Below are 6,855 nucleotides of genomic sequence, written 5' to 3' on the forward strand. Positions count from 1 at the left end.
GTCCAGCCCACCGGAGGCGAGACAGGTGAGTTGTAAGGCGAACCGTGTTAGATGCAAAACAAATATTAGAAGAAAAAAAATAAGGGTGGGGTAGGGTGAGTTGCGGTCATCTGACCACAGGGTAACCTGGCTGGTTAAAGGGAAGGGTTATTCTTTGCCCTCCGCTTTTCATAATTTTGTAAGATTGTCCGGTGCCCGCTAGAGGTCACCAAACGGAGTCCTTTTGCGCTGGTTAAGTGGATTCCTAGTGAAAAGGCAGACAACTGAAAATGTGAGTGCTGTCTCATACAAAATAAAATCACTCTGGGTAGCTTCTTAAAGAATGAAAATCTCTGTGAGTTGTTTATCCCCAGACTTGGATAATTTATTTTAAGAGCACTTAAAGTGATTAAAAGCTCAAAAACGAGTTATTTGCTACTTTAGTATCTACTAAATACTTTGCTATTTAGTATCTATTTTGCTATTTAGTATCTACTAGGTAGATACTGCTACTTTGCTATTTAGTATCTAAGTAGATACTAAACAAGAAAAATATCCGTAAGAAAGTGAGTTTCAAGACAGAACTGGAGGTGCTGATGGCCATGAGTTGGCACAGAGAAAGGACAAAACATTCCTGGTAGCAAAATCTCGAATGTGGAGGTTTAAAGTCTATGAAAAGTATAATGCACTTGCTCACTGAACCAATGGAGATCTCAACTGCAGCATTTAGATTGAATCCTATAATCTATGGAATCTCTGGAGGTTTTAATAGCAGAAATGGCCTGATGAAAGCTTTATTTCAGGCAGATGCCTTTGCACTTTGGGTCATTCTAAGGAGAAGGTCATTTCAGTAACCCAGGAATGGGATCCCCAACCCCATGTCTGTGAGGATGAAGAAGGGTCTGTTCTGAGAAACGCTGAGACCAAGAACTTTTCAGGTCTTGAAGATGGATTTGTTGTAGGACGTGAGGATGGGGAAAAGTTTGCAGATGTGAGCCAGAGATGAGCCTGGCTTCACACCAAGAGCCAATTCATCAGGAAGCTGTTAAAAAATACTTTCTAGAAGCATCACAAGCAATAGAAGACAGAACTATAGTGTCAGTTGTTTGCTCCAACGTTATTATAGGGCTTATTTCCCGTGTTCTCTCTGTAGAATCCCTCTACTGTCTGTTGATTGTACCAGTGGAAGAAATATCTCATTTTAAATTAAATTTGAGCTTAGAAAACAAATTAATTTGATGACAATACAATGTGTGCCTCCTAGGTATATTTTCATAAGATTTCTTAGATAGGTTTAAATCATTTCATTTGTTTCAAGAGTAATATTTTTATTTGATTTTAATATCATCAACCACTGCTGCAGCAGTAATACCCAAATCATTTTCTTAAACAAAGAAAACAGTGATGCAGAAATGATAGGCTTGTCTCAATATAATCTGGTTTAGAGAGCGTTCTTAAAGCCAATTCTATTCCCTTGTACTTTGAGAAGATAATGTTGTGAATTATTACATCTAAATTCTCTCCTAGACTCAGGATGATATTTAGGCTCTTCATATCTAAACCTTTGGAATGCATTACAATTTAAAGGTAGAATTTTAGAGGTTGAAAGAACCTAGAGGTTTTCTAGTTTCAGAAACTAGGGGAAAAAGAAAAAGCAAATAATTACTCCCATTTTTTTCTCCCCTCTGAAGTTACAAAGCTTCAGAGATGTGGCTGTAACTTGCCCAAGCTTCCCCAGCAGCAGCATCCTGGCAGAGGCTAAAATCAGGTTTTCTAATGTCGAACTCTGCTCACTCTGTTTCCAGGGCCTGGATTGCTGCCACAACCTTCTGCCTCATCTCTTTGCACTCCAGTTCTTTCCTGTCTCTATGAATTCTGAGTAAGACCACCAGAGAGCTCTTAGTTCCATCCATTTTCATCAGGGCATTCCCGAGTTCAAAAACCTGAAAGGTGACTGGGTGTGGTGGCTCACGCCTGTAATCCCAGCACTTTGGAAGGCCAAGGCAGACAGATCACCCAAGTTCAGGAGTTCAAGACCAGCTTGGCCAACATGGTGAAACCCGTCTCTACTAAAAATTCAAAAAATTAGCCAGGCATGGTAGCAGGTGCCTGTAATCCCAGCTACTGGGGAGGCTGAGGCAGGAGATTGAGATTGCTTGAACCTGGGAGGCAGATGTTGTAGTGAGCCAAGATCATGCCATTGCACTCCAGCCTGGGCTACAAGAGCAAAACTCCTCTTGAAACTAGAGGTTAAAAAAAAAAAAAGAAAAAAAAACCCCAGAAAAACCTAAAATGAGTACATAAAAGTACATAATTAGAAATTGTCTATATAGGCCGGGCGCGGTGGCTCACGCCTGTAATCCCTGCACTTTGGGAGGCCGAGGCGGGCGGATCACAAGGTCAGGAGATCGAGACCATCCTGGCTAACATGGTGAAACCCCGTCTCTACTAAAATACAAAAAATTAGCCGGGCGCGGTGGCGGGCGCCTGTAGTCCCAGCTACTCGGGAGGCTGAGGCAGGAGAATGGCGCGAACCCGGGAGGCGGAGCTTGCAGTGAGCCGAGATGGTGCCACTGCACTCCAGCCTGGGCAACAGAGTGAAGACTCCACCTCAAAAAAAAAAAAAAAAAAAAAAAAGAAATTGTCTATATAATAAAGTCCAGATTAGCTGGGCGCGGTGGCTCACGCCTGTAATCAGCACTTTGGGAGGCCGAGGCACGTGGATCATGAAGTCAGGAGTTCAAGACTAGCCTGGCCAAGATGATGAAACCTTATCCCTACTAAAAATACAAAAGTTAGCTGGGCAGGGTGGCAGGCGCCTATAATCCCAGCTACTCAGGACGCTGAGGCAGGAGAATCGCTTGAATCTGGGAGGCTGAAGTTGCAGTGAGCCAAGTTTGCACCACTGCACTTGAGCCTGGGTGATGGAATAAGACTCCATCTCAAAAAAAAAAAAAAGTCCAAATTGTCTATAGGGCTCTCTCTAGACTCAAATCCTGGCTGTATAACTCATTTGCTAAGCCACCTGGAGCCTTAAACCTCATTGATCCTCAGTTTTTCTCCTCCATAGAATGAATACCTACATCCAAAGGGGTAATGAAAAGATCACAAGCTGATGTGAAGGTGGTATGTAGCTCAGTGCATGACACTGGAACAATCTCACTGGAAAAATCTCACTTCATTTTTGCTTCCTTTAGCCCAAATAAGCCATGCTTATTTCTCATTCCAGGGTTCTAAATAAACACAGATTGGATAAGTGAATTGATTTGTCTAAACATGTGACCAATAACAAAGTAACCTGAAACAAAAAATTCAGTAAAAAGTTGTGACCCTTATACTGCTGACTCTGGCTTGAACACAGATTCCTCCATCAGTTTGCATTGCATAACTGGATGTGTTCGAGGACTCTGAACACCCTGTCTGCCCCAAAGCTTTAGAAATTGAAATACCCTGTGGGCACTACTGTTCCATGCAGCTTACTTATCAACTCTGTCTGCTTTAAAAAGCCCTTACCCTGCTGGTAATTCATATTTTCAATGTTTGCGTTTACATCAGTTTATTTCTCAGCCTCTGCCGAATCAGTTGGGACTTTTAAAAGTCAGCTTTTTGAATGGAAATGTAGCCTTCTAATTTCTCTCATTTTAATAAATAAAAGACTATGACTTAGCCCACTATGCACAATGACCACTGTAGAAGGTGTTCAAAAGACCACCAGGATGGCTGAATGGTAGAAAGGAGAGCTTTATTGGTGTTATCAGTTTGCAAGCCAGGAAGAGAAAGTCTCCGGTGGGCTGAAGGTGCTCTGTCTTCAAAGAGGGGAATAACAGGTTGAGTTTTAGGCCTCACAGGGCCTGTATCATACATAATCAGCAGGCTTGGGGGAAAAGCTGTACATACTTATGGGGGAGGTGCACACATGTGTAATGGGTACACATATATATAACATACATCAGGATCACTTTGTGATAGGGCTTTAGCATTAAAATGAGGTGGAATTTGGCTCTTTATGTCAACAGGTGAACTACAGGCCACAAAGACAGCTTGTGTGCTGTGTCTGTAAGCTGGCTGAAACTGATTTGAGGTCTGCAGCAGCTCATCAGAAACGAATGTTTGTAATGGCTGTCTATCCAGACAGAGTTGTTGTCATCTGGGTTGTGTAACAGAATTGAAAGCTCCTATTTTTAGGGAGTTTAGCCACAGTAATTTAGAAATTTGCCAGTCAAGCCCTGAGCCCTCGACCCATCAGTAACTTGGTTTCCTTATCTTAGGGTCTGTCTTAGTTTATTAAGGGGTGTATATTTTGGTCTCTCAGATTACAAAGGTAGAGCTGTAACACAGTAGCACTATGAGGTTATCCCAAGATTCAGATGGTGGTCTTGTTTACAGAGCTCTAATACAGGGAAGTATAAGTAAAACTAGAAAAATTTGGCCGGGCATGGTGGCTCACGCCTATAATCCCAGCACTTTGTGAGGCTGAGGCAGGCAGATCACCTGAGGTCAGGAGTTCAAGACCAGCCTGACCAACATAGTGAAACCCCATCTGTACTCAACATACAAAAATTAGCTGGACGTGGTGGTGGGCGCCTGTAATACCAGCTACTTGGGAGGCTGAGGTGGGAGAATCGCTTGAACCTGGGAGGTGGAGGTTACAGTGAGCCAAGATCATGCCACTATGCTCCAGCTTAGGTGACAGAGTGAGACTCCATCTCAAAAAAAAAAAAAAAAAAAATTAGCTGGGTGTGGTGGCATGTGCCTGTAATCCCTGCTACTCAGGAGACTGAGGCAGGAGAATTGCTTGAACCCAGGAGTTGGATGCCAGTGCACTCCAGCCTGGTGACAGAGACTCTATCTCAAAAACAAACAGACAAACAAAAATGAGAGATACAAGAAAAGACATAAAAGTTCTCAGATGTCTAAGGCTGAGGCAGGAAATATGTGTAGGGGAGGGGAAAAATTTTTTTCCTCTACCTTCCTAGGTTCTTGGCCTATGGTCCTACAAATTAAACTGACAAAAGTTAAAATCAAAGGGTGGTTAGTATCAAAATCAAGGGGCTTTATGAAGCCTTTTTTTTTTTTTTTGAGACGGAGTCTCGCTCTGTCGCCTAGGCTGGAGTGTAGTGGCCGGATCTCAGCTCACTGCAAGCTCTGCCTCCCGGGTTTACGCCATTCTCCTGCCTCAGCCTCCCGAGTAGCTGGGACTACAGGCGCCCACTACCTCGCCCAGCTAGTTTTTTTTTTGTATTTTTTTAGTAGAGACGGGGTTTCACCGTGTTAGCCAGGATGGTCTCGATCTCCTGACCTCGTGATCCGCCCGTCTCGGCCTCCCAAAGTGCTGGGATTACAGGCTTGAGCCACCGTGCCCGGCTTTTTTTTTTTTTTCAGACGGAGTCTCACTCTGTCGCCCAGGCTGGAGTGCAGTGGCGTGATCTTGGCTCACTGTAAGCTCTGCCTCCCGGGTTCACGTCATTCTCCTGCCTCAGCCTCCAGAGTAGCTGGGACTACAGGCGCCTACCACCACACCCAGCTAATTTTTTGTATTTTTAGTAGAGATGGGGTTTCACCATGTTAGCCAGGATGGTCTCAATCTCCTGACCTCATGATCCGCCTGCCTCAGCCTCCCAAAGTGCTAGGATTACAGGTGTGAGCCACTGTGCCCGGCCTATATAGCATCTTAACAAAGAATAATAAATTTGCTAAGCAGCAACCAGCTAAAGGAAAAGGGGTTTAGGCTTTTAGGGGTGGCAAACTATGGAAAAGTAAACATATCAGGAAACTAACAGAAGATAAGTGTTGTTTTATAAGATGTATTATGCATTACGTAGATTCCTCTGGTGCTATCTCTAGGCTGATAAGAGGCTAGGGTCTCCAGTGGTTAAGAATCTTTCTGCCTTCCTAGTAGAGAAGAGGAGGGCATAATTTTTTTTCTTATGTCTAATTCTTCTCAAATGCCTTTAGCTCAAAATAATCCTTATGTCAAAATGGCATATTTTGGGAGGCATATTCTGATCCCTTACATATGGCATGGAGGCCATTATTGTATTGTCAGCCAACCCACTCCTAACACTGTGGCTTCATTAAACTTAACATTTAGATAACATTAAAGTTACCTAACTGAACTTGAGCCCACCTACCCAATGCAGCAAAGTCAAACCCTCGCGTCGGGATTGCAGCGAGAGAAAGTGAGGCATTTATTGCAGAGTGCCAAGAAAGGAAAATCAGACAGCCCATGCTTAAGACCTGAATTCCCGGCCGGTTGTGGTGGCTTATGCCTGTAATCCCAGCACTTTGAGAGGCCAAGGCATGTGGATCACTTGAGGTCAGGAGTTTGAGACCAGCCTGGGCAACATGGTGAAACCCTGTCTCTATTAAAAATACAAAAATTAGCCAGGCCTGGTGGCGTATGCTTGTAATCTCAGCTACTCGGGAGGCTGAGGCAAGAGAATCACTTGAACCTGGGAGACAGAGGTTGTGGTGAGCCGAGATCGTGCCACTGCACTCCAGGCTGGGCAATAGAGTGAGACTCTATCTCAAAAATAAAAATTTAAATTTAAATTTAAAAAAGACCCAAATGCCCTGATGGCTTACAGGCAAGAGTTTTTAAAGGCGGGAAGGCAGAGGTTACAGGCAAAGTCATAAATCAGTACATCGAGGCCATACATTGGTTTGACCTGAAAAGGGGGGACATCTCAAAGTGGGGGTGGGGGAGTGGCCAACAGGTCATAGATGGATTCAAAGATTTCCTGATTTGTAAGGAGTTGAAGCTTTGTCTAAAAATTTGGGATCAGCAGAAAAGAATGTTGGCTCTGGCCTGCAGATGTGGCCTCCTCCAGGACCCTCAGGAAGAATTTTAGAACAAAGAATGGCAGTCTGAGTTCA

This window comes from Theropithecus gelada, chromosome 13 (assembly GCF_003255815.1).
Source record: "Theropithecus gelada isolate Dixy chromosome 13, Tgel_1.0, whole genome shotgun sequence".
Lineage (NCBI taxonomy): Eukaryota > Metazoa > Chordata > Mammalia > Primates > Cercopithecidae > Theropithecus > Theropithecus gelada.